At 45.2% G+C, this 16757-nt stretch overlaps 1 non-coding gene across 1 annotated transcript; it reads right to left on the bottom strand.

Annotated features, from left to right (window-relative positions):
* Window positions 1–917: 917 nt before the first annotated feature.
* On the bottom strand, window positions 918–999 carry trnas-gcu (transfer RNA serine (anticodon GCU)). Its single transcript has one exon. It is a non-coding gene; the product is annotated as a tRNA-Ser (tRNA).
* Window positions 1000–16757: the final 15758 nt, after the last annotated feature.

Here is a 16757-nt window from a genome sequence, read left to right as displayed (position 1 = left end):
CATCTATCAACTCCTCAGAAAACGTACAGGAAATGACATCACCACAAACCCCAGGAACCTGTTCGAGGAGAAAGATATGAATAGAAAGCAGGAGACAACAGCTTCGCTTCACTTGGAGGTCGCCACTGATGATGACGTTACCTAGCCAAGTGAAGAAACGTCTGGATATCAAAGCTACAGCTCAGCGAGCAAACCTACACCATACATTTTAAATCATTTTTCATGTTTATGTTGCATGAATTTGCGGTTATTGATCCACAGTTTAGTTTCACCCCCTATAGGTAACATGCTGATTTCTCCAGTTGTTCATAGTTCAATGTGATGCATCCAGTGTGTGCATAACGAGAGGGAGCTTGCTTCCCACATCTTGTGTTTATCTGTGCCTTATGTCCAGCATTCATCAATGGCGAGAGCAAGGGGCGAGGGCGAGACCAATGTGTAAGTCACTCCGTGCCCATGCATGGCACCCACAGCGGCAATTCTCCACTGTGCATTTACACCCAGTTCTTAGTGCCCCTACACCCACGCCCTGCCCCTTTTGAAGTATCTCCATTATTTTGTGTTGTCTCGCTGTGCTCTTCTCACCAGGATGAATTACTTCTACTCAACCTCCTCCAGATTTCATCTGACAAAACATTCATTAAGAATCCCTTTGTATAAACATGCACTTCGCAGCTCTCGTTATTTGCTTTTCCTGGATGTCTTTCATACGAAAAAACGTTCACAGCAACTTGACATGAAAAATACAATCACGCTCTTTTTCATTATCCCAATGCAACCGACGTTTCAATTCAGTTTAGTCAACAGGGTCAAACTATGCTTTGAGATTGTGTAATAGCATTGATACGTATAAACTGACCATTGGAGCCCCGATTTCAATACAACAGCTACGGTCATTGGAGAACAGTCGATGACAGCGACGAGAGTGGGATTCGAACCCACGCATGCACAGCACAATGGATTAGCAGTCCACCGCCTTAACCTCTCGGCCATCTCGTCACCGACACGGGGCCACCGATGAACTTATAAACAATTGAATTGCGTAAATTATGCAGAGCAGCAGATATTTCTCCCTGGTGTTGGTGAAATGATAAATAACACAGTACAGTTCCAAGACTATGGTCTGATCTCTGGGTTCTGAGGCAATTGCACTCCCATTGTCACACTCTGCACACAGTGATCTGAACAAAAATGAGGAAAGGAATATGTAATAGGGTCTGTTGAATTCTGTGAAGAATTGAAGTCAACGGAATGAAGAACCCGAGACAGCAGGAGGTTTTCTTTCAATAAAGCGTTGGATAGAGCTCTTAGGGATAGTGGAATCAAGGGTTATGGGACTAAGGCAAACAGGATACAGATTGAGGATGTTCAGCCATGATCATAATGAATGGTGGTGCTGGCTCGAAGGGCAGAATGGCCTACTGCTGCACCTGCTGTCTATTGTCTATTACATTGCCTGTGAGGAATTGTTTTCCAGACTGGAGGAGAGTGCATAGTGCTCAATGTCATTATTCGGAACACCTAACTTCCGCTCAGATGTTTTTGACACGCACTTGTCTACAGAACAGACAATTTCAAAATCCAAAATAAGGCTAAACTGACAATTGAACTCAACAATGCAAAAACCTTGATCTGTATCATTTTCCTGGGCCGTGCGACACCAACGCACTGTATGATCACAGCAACACAGTGAGCAAGTGTCAGAAGGAAAATGAGTGCAGTGTCAGAGCGCATGCTGGGAGCAGCAGGTGACACACGGGGAAGTGTATTTCCCACAACAGGAACACTTCCCAAACAGCGGACTGCGGTGGAAGAATTCAGGGGGGGTTTACACTTTGAAATTTAATGCCAGAGACAAAATGGAGATCTGCCATTGAGTCTATTCAAATGAGGATTTTAAGATTTCTATAGATGCAAAACAAATTAAAAAGCTCATGGTTTATTGAAGGCAAAATATGATATTGTACATTTCATCAATCTACCCATCTTTACAATGAGTACCTCACCACTTTCCTCACTCGGGGACAGAACCACTGGTGAAGATGATCATATAATCCCAATTACTAGCCATGGAATCAGAGAAACTCGGTTTCCCAAACGTTAAAGTAAAACCAGGAATGTAGTGATAAGCATTAATGTGTTGCTCCTGTGCTGAAGGTGACCGGTGCACGGTATCTCTATTCCAGTATAGTGGGCCGTGCTGTTCCGAAGTTTTAAGTTTGAGTCTCACATGGAGCAGCTTCAATTTGTCGTCGTGTTGTGGGGTACGGATTGAAGGTGATATTGAGCAAAGCCAAGTTTATGGAAAATACCGTGTTTGTGGATTGAGAAACAACCTTTTCTGGATAATGACTCCTTGATCAACAAACATACTGCAAGTATCTAAAACGTGAAGAGACGTATGTGGAGAGAGAGCCGAAGGTGATTTTTCAGCAGATGGATAACGTTTCCCATGTGCACTGCTTTAAATTCCGGGAAAAAAGATGTTGAACTGGTTTCATGTTACAGAGTTTGTTGCAAACTCACATACGTTATTGCAATGATTAAAAAAAAGAAATCACATAGGACCGTTTGAATATTGTATCGAAGTGAATTTTGGTCTGAGCATATTTTATCGTAAATGGCGTGCTGCAGAGAAGTACAGGGGGTTAACAACACAAAATGACAGAGTCTTCTTGGTGGATTTCTTGGGTGGAGTTAAGAATGTACGAAATATGCATATCATCATGTGAATGTGGTCAAATCTTTAAAGTAGGTGTTGCATCTCAAAGTGACGATTCAATTCCTACTCATTAGGATATCACTTCCGTCTGCAGTTATTTTAGGACATGAGCTCCATTTACAGAGTTTCACCTTGAATAATACGTCACACATTACCAATCCATGAACTTGTTATACTCAGTCTTATTCAGTTGTACATGTTTATGAAATGTCTTTGTGTCTGAAGTCAACAAATTCGAAATTGTTACGCAACCACACTGACTTTCACTCAATGGTAAATTCTCTCCTTGTACGTTTGTTCGTGTATCTTTTAAAACACTCTGAAGTCAGCTTCTACGTTTTATTTCTGTAAAGTCGTTCACGATTGAAAAAAACTCTATTGAGTGGAAGAAACTCTCATCCAAACTTTTCTTAATCATGCAGTAATGGTTTTGAAGCTCTAACGAAAGTTTTTGATTCACCCGAAAGAGGGACTTTCCCTGATTTACTCATTCAAACCTTGGGTTATGTGAAAATCTCATTTGTTTAAATCAAATTTGTGTGTTTTTGCTCCAGCATTTCCGAATCTCGTGAAGAAACTCCTTTATTCTTTCTATCATCACGATGAAACCAGTTGTATCTTTTCTTATAATTTTATGTCTCAGTAAACAACGTCACTTGGCTTTCTAATATCTTGCTATCCAGGAAACAGCGTCTGTGCCCTTCTAACTTCTTCACATGTTTTTGGTGGAGAATGAGGACAAGGATTACACACAATGTTCCCACTGAGTGTGACCAAAAGATTTTACACTTACACTATGAACCCTTTGCTTTTTAAATATGACGTCTCCATTTATAAATACCAATAAGGTTAATTACTATCTATCCAGTTCATGAACATCGTCTTTGGAGACGAACATTATCGATCACTTCCTTTATTCTTCCACGTGATGTCTGAAAGATTTGTAAGGCCAACATCTCTATATCCCCGTGTCCTGAGTCAGTCTTAGCTATTTCTAAAGGTGACTGAAGTTCAAATACTTCATAGTGTGTCTCCCGTCATTCCAGTGCAGACTGGTTCTGGACAGCAAATGCCATCACCAAAGACCACCGTGGATCTGAAATCAACAGTTTTCACATAGTAATTCTCGTAGATATTGTGTATCGTATGTCCGTGTACTTGTTCAATTTGTTCATCATTTCATGGGTCCCTGTATTGAATTCTACGGAATGATTAATTTGTGAATGGAGACATTCCCTTCACCACTCGTTCGAAACTCCATGGAACATTGAAAGATTTTACTCATATGCTTCCAGAGGACAGTCCTGCCATTACTGAGATGAATCAGTGAACATTCCCCACGTACCCTCGAAGGCAAGGATTTCCTTTTCTACTTTCTGATATCATTACAGCACCGAATCCCATGGGTTCGTTCATTAAAACCAAAACAGTTGCAGCAAGACTTTAAAACTAAGATTTTGCAATCTGCTTGCATTTTTTGTCCCAAAAATTACATTCCACATTCTGGGACGTTTGTGGATGAAAGCACTTTCTGAGTCTTGAGCAGTTATATTTCAGTTTTGTCAAAACATTATCATTCGCCGTTCTCTCTTTCCCTTTCAGTTTCCCGTTTTATATCACGTATTTTATCAGTTTATCTTAAGTTTTCAATAATTTCAATCAATCTCGCTCCTGATTACCAATTCGAGAGAATGCCACAATTTTGTCAATTTATCTGAGGTGCTGCTTTAGGGCGCGGTGACAAAGTGGAAAGGCATTGGTCACGTGAACCAAGTAGCAGAAGCGAGCTGGTGGAATCTTGCCATTCCATCGTAGTCATCTCCAAAACATTTAACATAATCTTTAGCCAAATCATATTGGCAGAAAATAAGAATACAAAAACTAAAAAATTGCTGATGTTGAAAATCAAACAAAACAGTCGTTGCTGGAATATTTCAGGACGTCTGGCAGCATCTGTGGAGAGACGGATCCAATGGATGTGAAACGTTAACTGCTTCATCTGCACAGATGCTGCCAGCACACCTGTGATTTTACAGCAATTTCTGTTTTTGTTTCAGATTGGCAGATTTTGTCGCAGTTCATGAGAACTGTGCTCATTAGAATCAAACAGACAGCATGGATCTGGTAGTGTGAAATGAGACAGTAATAATGAATGAGTGGAGAGTGTTGTACTGGAAAAGTACAGCAGTTCAGGCAACATCCGAGGAGCAGGAGAATGGACGATTTAGGCATAGGCCATTCATCAGGAATTAGGCTTGTGAGTCGGGCAGAGGAACAAAGCTGAAGCCAGGCACAAACTCGCAGGCACCTCCTCCTACAGACCACGATCACAAACTCTCCTCCCCTCACCAAACTATCATCTCCCAGACCATCCACAATCTCATCACCTCTGGGCATCTTCCATCCACAACCTCAAACCTCATTGTCCGTGAACTGCGCACTCCCCGATTCTGCCTCCGTCCTAAGATACAAAAACCTGACTGACCCAGTCGACCTATTGTCTCATCCTGAGCCTGTCCCATCCGAATATTCTCTTCCTACATGGACACAATCCTATCTCCCCAGTTCAGGAAATGCCCACTTACAGTCGTGACACCCCTATGCACTTCACCTCCTCCAAGAATTTCGTTTCCCTGGCCCTCAACACGCCATATTCACCATGGGAATCCAGTCCCTGTACAAATCCATCTGCAATGACAGAAGTCTGCCAGCCTTCCATTTCTTAATCTCACACCATCCCAACCAGTACCCTTCCAGCGACATCCTCACCCACCTGACTGAACTGGTCCTCACAATCAACAACTTCTCTTTCCAATTCTCCCACTTCCTCCAACGACGGTGATAGCCATGGGCACCCGCATAGGACCTAGCTTTGCCTGCCTGTTTGTCAGATGCGCGGAACTGTCCATCTTTCGCAGTTACACAGGCACCATCCTACACCTGTTCCTCGGCTACATTGATGAATGTATAAGCGCCACTTGGTGCTCCAACGAAGAGGTTCAATAGCTCAGCAACTTTACGAAAACCTTCCACACGGACTTCAAATTTATCCGGATCATCTTGGCAACTTCCTTAGCCTTCCTCGACATCTCCATCACCGTCTCTGGCGACTGACTAATTAAAGACATATACTACAAGCCCACCGACTCCCAAAGGTGTGTAGACTACATCTCCTCCAACCCTATCCCGTGTAAAAACGACATTCCTTATTCCCAATTCCACCGCTTCCAACACATCTGATCCCAGGATGACCAATTACACTTCAGAGAGTCCCAGTTGGTCTCCTTCATCCACGGTCACAAATTGCCTGTCCAGGTTGGTTGACAATGCCCTCCAGTGCATCGCCTCCACTTCACGCACAACACCCTTGAACCCCACGCCTCTCAACACAACAAGAACCGAGCTTCCTGGTGCTCACCTCCCACCCCACCAACCTCCGCATACAACGCATCATATTCTGCCACTGGGTGCCACCTCCAAACAGACACCACCACCAGAGATATATTTCGCTACCCAGCTCTGCGAGCACTCCAGAAAGAACATTCCCACCATGTCCCCCTCTTCAGGTCGACACTTCCCCCCACCAGCCCATAACCGTCTCCTGGCACCTTTGACTGCCACCAAATGAAGGGTGAAACTAGCACCCACACAACTCTCCTCATCTACAACCAAGGCCCGAAGGGATCATTCCACATCCGTTGTAAATTCACATGTACAGCTATCAATGTCATCCACTGCATCCGTTGCGCCCAGTGTGGCCTTCTCTACATCAGGGAGACAGGATACCTTCTTGCAGATCATTTCAGAGAATATCTCTGGGACACCCGCACTCAACAACTTCACCGTCCCGTGGCTGAGCACTTCAACTCCCCCTCCTACCCCATCAAAGGCTTGCAGGTACTGGACCTCCTCCACTGATAAACCGTTACCACCCAACGCCTGGAAGAGGAATGCCAAACATTCTGCCTTGGGACCCTTACACCACACGGGATAAATGTGAATTCGAACAGTTTCCTCATTTCCCCCAAGCAGAAGCCTTCAGCTCGCCACCGCCCTCTCGACCCATTTCATCACTGCCACTTCTGACCTATTATCTTCTCCCTCCTATTCATCCATCTCTTGCTTTCCAGCTCTTTTGCCTCAACCACACACCATTTCCATTTATCTCTCAGCCCTGACTCATAAGCCTTATTCCTGATGAAGGGCTTAAGCCTGAAACCGGAATTATCCGGATCCTCGGATGTTATCTGATCTGCTGTGCTTTTTCAGCATCACACTACCAACTCTGATCTCCAGCATCTGAAGTCCTAACATTATCATTGGAATTATCAATAACCTTGGAATGAAGATATCCCTCGATTGCAGTTATCAAATTGTGACTGAGTTTTCCATTTATTTTGGGTGAGGGCAGGCTGGGTCTGAGATGAGCACTTAACACCTAAACAACTGGAAAGTATCAGATAGCGAAGTTAGGGCGGGCTGAAGTGAAGTGGAATACTGCCAGAAGATGGGTCCGTACAACTGCATCACATCATCCAGATTGTAAAAGACTCGCACAAGTCGAAAATCAACTTCAGTGCAGGCACAATGACAGGTAAAGTGGAAAGGAGACAATAGAACACACTGAGGTGCAGTGGAACTATTTCTGTCAAATGATTCGATATACAAGCTACTTTAAATATGGTCTGCCCTCACATTGGAAAAAGGAATTTCTTGCAGTGTAACGGCGACATTTGCCTGTGACATCACAATGCTGAGAGACACTGACATAGTTTCTTCTGTAGCAGTGTGGCCTAGTGAAAGCATGATTGTCCCATTAACCAGAATTCAATGCTTCAAAGCTCTCCTCTGCGCTGTACAACTTATTTGCTGCCCCTGTAGTTAGATCTCAATCGCTTCACTGTGTATCTTCTTCTGCTATCTGCTTCAAGGAAACACTTGAAACGTGAACAAATCCACTTTCCACTTTCACCAATCATTTGCAACTCCCGAGTTGGCACAGGTACAAGTGACCGATTGGCCTTCTCGAGCGCTCTCACTCTGGTATGATTTGAATGATAAAGTGGACTGTGTCTGTTCTGAAGAATGTCCCCACCGAGACGGTGCTGTTTATCCCATCCCCGGGGACTGAGCTGTCTCTATTGGCAGAGTATTCAGCCATTTCCCTCCACTTGTAGGCATTATGAGGGGATGTAAGTGCGGATATGCTCTGAAGCTTCCTCTCACGGGCACAGCCAGGTGCAAGAGCGCTGCTGGAACTTAGCAACTTTGATTGCGAACTTCCTCCAAATATCATTTATTTGAGAGAGAGAGAAAGGTGGTAAGCTGGTGGGAAAGAGAGAAATGGGCTGTGGACTCTCTTCCCTCAGTAAATTGCAAATAAGTGCATTTTTGTGCTGCCCATTTGATGTTCAGAATCAATCTTCGCGGAACAATCCTGCTGAAAGGCTTTTATTTCAGAGGCGTCGTTTTCATTGCTGCAATCAGGCATCAGTTAACTTCTGAGTCCCAACTGTCCCAGATGAAGCGACTCCGAATGAAACCCTCACTCACTGAGAACCATCCCCACAGCCAGGAGCTGCGGGTCTGCAGGCAGTCCAAAGCGGAATGAAGGATTAAAAACGAGCCATTATTTCTCCCTCAGCCACTCTGTCACAGAGACAAGGAGAGGGACGGCAGAGACGTGTGACGTCATTCACGTGCCGACAGAAGCCGTTCAGACAATCGAGTCCACGGTCAATCTCTGTCACTTGCTTCTCTCTGAGGGTATTCATCATCAGTGGTGCTTGTTGTAATAATAGGAAACTGTGTCTGTGTTGAAATGCTGTGTCCAACATACTGATCCACATGTCGTTCATGACTGTTCATTTCACCGGAGGACCCTGCTGTGTGACACAGCGTGGGGAATAACTGCAAGGCGTCAGGGGTATGGCCCACACACCAACTGATTTCTCTCACCTTCGCCAGTGTATTCCCAGCTCAGTCAAGTGACTTTGCGAATCACTTCATAACAGACCTACAGAGAACAGCAAAAAAATCTTCCATAACTTCAAACGTGTGTTTCCTCAAATGCATAAATGTGGCGGTTGTATCTATTTCAGATACCATTGAGTGACAGGATGCAGATGGCTCATCAACATGTAATGTGAAGAACGGAGCACTGTTATAGCGAAACTCTGGCAGTTACAGTACACACACTGAAAGCTGGAATTGTCATCGAGCAGAGGATGCTTTTCATTCATTAATTTCTGGATTATGCGCCCACCACAATCCCTTTGGGCCGCTCTGTTATCGCTGACCACAGCGGTTTCCCGTAGTCTTCAGGTTTTTGTAGCATGTACCTTCCAGGATGACGTTAAAATATCTTCACTGTTATTGTGTGATACACTGTGGCACATATGTGTCCCGGCTGTGTCATATTAACCACCGTGTAACTTCCCCAATTATGCTGTTTTATTTGAAATTTCAATCAGAATCACAAAATGTGTCACACTGCAGACTGAGGCCATGCAGCCCACCTGCGCTCTGCTGGCTCCTCGCAATGAGGAAATGACTGTGTTTTGATTGATTGATTGTCACATGGACCTAAGTACAGTGGAAAGCGTTGTTTGCGATGGTAAAGTCGGATCATAGTCATCAAGGACATGCAGATCACAGCGTGAGGAAAGCAAAATTTGGCCAGACTTAGGAATTCAGGTTACTCCGTATCGGACGTGCGCTCAGCAAAATCCACATTGGCAAGTTCAGCATTATTTCAAGTTATACAATCCATTTCTCAGAGCAGCAATGGCCGAGAAGAAGCGGTTCTTGAACTTGCTTGTGTATGTTTTCAAGCTTTGGAATCTTGATCTGAAACCGATCTCATCGAAATCATATCTTCACAGTCAAAAATGAAGTAGTGTGCAAAATTCCAAGGCTCATCCGCAATGTGAACGCGAGAGCTCTCGCACATATGTCACCTGTCTGAAGCAATGTCACAACCGAGACAAACGAGCCAGAACGGCGCCAGACGTGGTAACCAGAAATCAGGTGAGTTTTTGGTTAACTAAGGCTATTTCTGCTGTTTCGGAGTGAAAGAAGCACAGAGTTTTAATAACAGCTCCTTTCCATTCTGACTCGCTTCTCCCAGGAGGCTGTGCTAGCTGCTTTCCCGGAACAGGGCGGTCTTCATTGAGAACTGGACGAACTCATCCTCCATTGTCACGCAGTATTAGTGTCGAGCAGCTTGAACGCGGTCTTCAGCTCCCTATCAAACACGGGTGTGTGGAGCGGGGTAGGGGGCTGGCGGCAGTGCGAAGTATGGGAATTCTGGAAAGGTGTAGAAAAGGGAGATCGTGCATGCACAAGAAATCATCTTCTTTTTGGAACCATTGTCCAAATAATGCCACTGGAGAGAGCTAGAAAATGTAGAACTGCGAGGAAAGAGAGAATCTCTCCCCATTATTCGGGAACAGTGTTTGTGCTTCTCGAAGTCACAGGGAGGCTTCTGCTGTCTGAATCAGCATGGGATGTTACTGCAGCGAGTCCCGTCGCTCACGCACCTGCTGTGTATACATTTTTCCACGTTGCCTCCAGTTCACATCAAAGATTTCACAGCTCACATCATCCGAGAGTGACAGGGAAGAGAAGGAAGCGATTCAGACCATCATCTTAACACAACCTGGGGATAAGTTGGATGTGGGAGAGCGGACAGTCTCGACTGGTTCCAGCATTTACAATCTTGGTCCGTGTGGTAACAAAAGCAGGAACCAGGAACTGTTTACCTTTCTTCTTAAAACAGGTAATTAAATTTTGAAGAGCATAGATATTTCTCCCTGGTGTTCATGAAATGATCAAGAGCAGAATACGGTTCCCTGAGTATGGTCTGACTTCTGGGTTATGGGCCCAGGGCACTCCCACTGTGATATTCTGTTCACAAGATCTGACCACATGGAAAGAAATGACACAGTGACAAGATCTATTGAATCGGATTCTGTGAAAAACAGAAGCCGATGGAATGAACAGCACCATGAGAGCGAGAATGTAGCATTATATGTGAGGAAGTTGTTTTCCAGACTCGAGGAGAGTGCACAGTGCTGTTTCCAGGGGTCAATATCTGGATAAGTAGACAGAATTAGCATCGGCTGTTATTGGACTGCATCTTTTGTACAATGTTGCATAAGCACGGACCTTTTGTATAGAGGGGACAACTTCAAAATCCTCAATGATGCAAGACACAGAAATGAGGTGAACAACAAAGCAACCGCAGAAACTCGTGTTACGTCATGGGGTAAACGCCCCGGCTCAACCTTTGCTCAAATTAGCTCTCTGTCAAATTCATGAGCCTGAGCTTCGAACAGTCAATGGTCTATGTTAATAAACACTGCTCGAATCTCACAACTTCAGTATTTAATACGCCCCTACATGTATGTCTGACAACAGTAATTGATCCCTCACTGTGTTACTTCAGCACACGTAGAGAAGAAATAAACATAAGAACAACAGTCACGAATGTGATGGAGATTTGACCTGATGCACACTTCTTCCCACCCTACCACTTCCACACCTCTTCCCAACCTACCTCTTGCAAAAATGCCATCCCGTATTCCCAATTCCTCCGCCTTCGCTGGATCTACTCCCAGGAGGACCAGTTCCACCACAAAACACAGCAGATGGCCTCCTTCTTTCGAGACGGCAATTTCCCTTCCCACGTGGTTAAAGATGCCATCCAACGCATCTCGTCTACATCCCACACCTCCACCCTCAGACCACACCCCTCCAACCGTAACAAGGACAGAACGCCCCTGGTACTCACCTTCCACCCTACCAACCTTCTCATAAACCAAATCATCCACCGACATTTCCACCACCTCTAAACAGACCCCATCTCCAGGGATATATTTCCCTCCCCAACCCTTTCTGCCTTCCGCAAAGACCGTTCCCTTCATGACTACCTGGTCAGGTCCACGCCCCCTACAACCCACCCTCCAATCCTGGCACTTTCCCCTGCCACGGCAGGAACTGGAAAACCTGCGCCCACACCTCCTCCCTCACCTCTATCCAAGGCCCGAAAGGAGCCTTCCACAAAGTTTTACTTGCAATCCACTAATATCATTTATTGTGTCCCTTGCTCCCGATGCGGTCTCCTCTACATTGGGGAGACTGGGCGCGTCCTAGCAGAGCGCTTTAAGGAACATCTCCAGGACAACCACGCCAATCAACCACACCGCCCCGTGGCCCAACATTTCAACTCCCCCTCCCACTCTGCCGAGGACATGGAGGTCCTGGGCCTCCTTCACCGCTGCTCACTCACCACCAGATGCCTGGAGGAAGAACGCCTCATCTTCCACCTCGGAAGACTTCAACCCCAGGGCATCAATGTGGACTTCAACAGTTTCCTCATTTCCCCTTCCCCCACCTCACACGAGTTCTAAACTTCCAGCTCAGCACTTTCCCCATGACTTGTCCAGACTTGTCCTACCTGCCTATCTCCTGTTCCACCGATTCACTCCACCCTGTCCTCCTTGACCTATCACCTTAATCCCCTCCCCCACTCACCCATTGTACTCTATGCTACTTTCTCCCCACCCACACCCTCCTCTAGCTTTATCTCTCCACGCTTCAGGCTCACTGCCTTTATTCCTGATGAAGGGCTTTTGCCCGAAACGTTGATTTCGAAGATACTCGGATGCTGCCTGATCTGCTGTGCTCTTCCAGCACCACTAATCCAGCATGTGGTTTCCAGCATCTGCAGTCATTATTTTAACAGCCTTGCAGTTCTTCCCCACGCTATGTCAGTGTCTCTCAGCATTGTGATGTCACAGGCAAATATCGCCATTATACTGCAGGAAATTCCTTTGTCCAATGTGAGGGCAGTCCATATGTAAAGGTGTAGCTTATATATCGAATCCTTTCACATAACTAATTCCACTGCACCTGAGTGTGTTCTATTGTCTCCTTTCCACTTTACCAGTCATTGTGCCCACACTGAAGTTGATTTTCTCTCTCTGCGTGTCATTTACAGTCTGGGTGATGTGATGCAGTTGTCCTGACACATCTTCTGACAGAATTTTCCACTTCACTTCAGCCCACCCAAACTTCGCGATCTGATACCATTCCCGTTGTTTAGATGTTAAGCGCTCGTCTCAGATCCAGCCTGCCCTCACCCAAAATAAATGGAAAACTCAGTCACACTGTGATCACTGCAATCGAGGGGTATATTCACTCTAAGGTCATTGATAATTCCAAGGATAAAGTAAGGACTGCAGATGCTGGAGATCAGAGTTGGTAGTGTGATGCTATAAAAGCACAGGAGATCAGGTAGCACCCGAGGCGCAGGAGAATTCAGGTTTCAGGCTTAAGCCCTTAATCTCGAATAAGGCATGTGAGTCGGGCTGAGAGATAAATGTAAATGGTGTGGGGTTGAGGGGAAATAGCTGGAAAGCAATAGATGGATGAATAGGAGGGAGAAGAAATTAGGTCAGATATTGCAGTGATGGATTGGGCTGAGAGGGCGGTGGCGAGTTGAAGGCTTGGGCTTGGGGGAGGGGAAACGAGGTAACTGTTCAAATTCACATTTATCCCGTGTAGTGTGAGGGTCCCAAGCCGGTAGGTGTAGTGTTCCTCCTCCAGGCGTTGGGTGGTATCGGTTTGGCAGTGGTGAGGTTCAAGACCTGGATGTCTTTGATGGGGTAGGAGGGGGAGTTGAAGTGTTCAGCCACAGGACGGTGAAGTTGGTGGGTGCGGGTGTCCCAGAGATGTTCTCTGAAATGATCTGCAAGAAGGTTTCCTGTCTCCCTGATGTAGAGGAGACCACACTGGGCGCAACGGATTCAGTAGATGACATTGGTAGCTGTACAGGTGAATTTCTAATGGATGTGGAATGGTCCATTCTGGCCTTGGCTGAGGTGAGGGGAGTGGTGTGGGTGCTAGTTTCACTCTTCCTTTGGTGGCAGTGAAAGGTGCCAGGAGAGGGTTGTGGGCTGGTGGGGGGATGTGTGGACCTGAAGAAGGGTTCATTAAGGGAATGGTCTTTACAGAATGTTGGCAGGGCTGGGCAGCGAAATATATCTCTGGTGGTGGTGTCTGTTTGGAGGTGGCATCAGTGGCAGAATATGATGCGTTTATGCGCAGTTTGTTGGGGGTGTAAGATGAGCACCAGGTGGTTCTGTCCTTGTTGCGTTGAGAGGCATGGCTTCAAGCGTGGTGGTGTGTGAAATGGAGGTGATGAACGTGAGGGCGCTGTCAACCACGTGGGAAGGCAATTTGTGATCGTGGAAGAAGGAGACCAACTGGCTCTTCCTGGGGTGCAATTGGTCATCCTGGGAACAGATGTGCTGGAGGTGGAGGCATTGGGAATAAGGAATGGCGTTCTTACACGAGATAGGCTTGGAGGAGATGTAGTCTAGGTACATGTGGGAGTTGGTGGGCTTGTAGTATATGACTGTAATTAGTCAGTCGCCAGAGTCGCTGATGGAGAGGTCCAGGAAGATGGGTGAAGCTGCCAAGATGATCCGGAAAATTTTGAGGTCGGAGTGGAAGGTGTTGGTAAAGTTGGTGAGCTATTCAACCTCCTCGTTGGAGCACCAAGTGGTCCCAAACATTCATCAATGTAGCGGAGGAACAGGTGGAGGATGGTGCCTGTGTAATTGCGAAATGATGAACAGTTCCGCGTATCTGACAAACAGGCAGGCATAGCTAGGTCCTATGCGGGTTTCGATGGAGGAAGTGGGAGAATTGGAAAGAGAAGTTGTTGATTGTGAGGACCAGTTAAGCCACGTGGATGAGGAAGTCAGTGGAAAGGTACTGGTTGGGATGGTGTGAGATTTCGAAATGGAAGGCTTGCAGACTTCTGTCACGGCAGATGGATTTGTGCAGGGACTGGATGACCATGGTGAAGATGACGCGTTGGGGGCCAGGGAAACGAAATTCTTGGAGGAGGTGAAGTGCATAGGGGTATCACGAATGTAAGTGGGCATTTCCGGAACTGGGAAGAGAAGATTGTATCAAGGTAGGAAGAGATTATTCGGATGGGACAGGCTCAGGATGAGAAAATAGGTCGAAAGGGGCAGTCAGGTTTGTGAATCTTAGGAAGGAGGTAGAATCGGGGAGTGCGCGGTTCATGGACAATGAGGTTGAAGGTTGTGGATGGGAGATGCCCAGAGGTGATGAGATTGTGGATGGTCTGGGAGATGATAGTTTGTTGAGGGGAGGAGAGATTGTGATCGTGGTCTGTAGGAGGAGGTGCCTGCGAGTTGGCACCTGGCTTCAGCTTTGTTCCTCTGCCCGACTCACAAGCCTAATTCCTGATGAATGGCTTATGCCTAAATCGTCCATTCTCCTGCTCCACGAATGTTGCCTGACCTGCTGTGCTTTTCCAGTACAACACTCTCCACTCATTCATTATTACTGTCTCATTTCACACTACCAGATCCATGCTGTCTGTTTGATTCTAATGAGCACTGTTCTCATGGACTGCGACAAAATCTGCCAATCTGAAACAAAAACAGAAATTGCTGTAAAATCACAGGTGTGCTGGCAGCATCTGTGCAGATGAATCACAGTTAACGTTTCACATCCATTGGGTCCGTCTCTCCACAGATGCTGCCAGACGTCCTGAAATATTCCAGCAACGTCTGTTTTTGTTTGATTTTCAACATCAGCAATTTTTTCATTTTTGTTTTCTTATTTTCTGCCAATATGATTTGGCTAAAGATTACGTTAAATGTTTTAAATATGACTGTGATGGAACAGCCAGATTCCACCAGCCGGCTCCTTTTATTTCACGTGACCAATGCCTTTCCACTTGGTCACCGCGCCCCTCAGCTGCACTGCATATAAATTGACAAAATTGTGGCATTCTCTCGGATTGGTAATCAGGAGGAAGATTGATTGAAATTATTGAAAACTTAAGATAAACTGATAAAATACGTGATATAAAACGTGAAAATGAAAGGGAAAGAGAGAACAGCGAATGATATTGTTTTGACAAAACTGAAATATAATTGCTCAAGATTCAGAAAGTGCTTTCATCCACATACATACCATAATATGGAATGTAATTTTTGGGACAAACAATGCAAGCAGATTGCAAAATCTTAGTTTTAAACTCTTGCTGCAACTGTTTTGGTTTTAATGAACGCACACATGGGATTCAGTGCTGCAATGATCTGCTAAAATGGAAAATGAAATCCTTGCCTTTGAGGATACGTGGGCAATTTTCACTGATTCATCCCAGTAATGGCAGGACTGTCCTCTGGAAGCGGATGAGTAAATTCTTTCAATGATCCATGGAGTTTCGACTGAGTGGTGAAGGGAATGTCTCCATTCACTAATTAAGCATTCAGGAGAATTCAACACAGGGACCCATGAAATGATGAACAAATTGAACAAGAAAACGAACATTCGATACACAATAGCTACGAGAGTTACTATGTGAAAACTGTTGATTTCAGATTCACGGTGGCCTTCATTGATAGCATTTACTGTCCAGAACCAGTCTGCACTGGAATGGTGGGAGACACCCTATGAAGTATTTGAACTTCAGTCGCCTTTAGAAATAGCTGAGACTGACTTAGGACATGGGGATTTAGAGATGTTGGCCTTACAAACCTTTCAGACATTCCGTGGAAGAAGAAAGGAAGACATAGAAAATTCTCATCTCCATGGAGACGATGTTCATGAACTGATTAGATAGTAATTTACCTTATTGGAGTTTATAAATAGAGGCGTCATATTTAAAAAGCAAAGAGTTCATAGCGTAACTGTAAAATCTTTTGGTCACTCTCAGTGGGAACATTGTGTATAATCTTTGTCCTCGTTCTTCACCAAAAACATGTGAAGAAGTTAGAAAGAGCACAGGCGCTGTTTCCTGGATCGCAAGATATTAGAAAGCCAAGTGACGTTGTTTACTGAGACATAAAAATATCAGAAAGGATACAAACGGGATGATAGAAAGAATGAAGGAATTTATTCACGAGATTTGGAAATGCTGGAGCAGAAACACGCAAGTTTGATGTAAACAAATGAGATTTTCACAAAACGCGAGGTTTGAATG

The sequence above is a fragment of the Chiloscyllium punctatum genome, chromosome 18 (genome assembly GCF_047496795.1).
Source record: "Chiloscyllium punctatum isolate Juve2018m chromosome 18, sChiPun1.3, whole genome shotgun sequence".
Classification (NCBI taxonomy): domain Eukaryota; kingdom Metazoa; phylum Chordata; class Chondrichthyes; order Orectolobiformes; family Hemiscylliidae; genus Chiloscyllium; species Chiloscyllium punctatum.
This window is presented reverse-complemented; position numbering and strand designations above follow the sequence as displayed.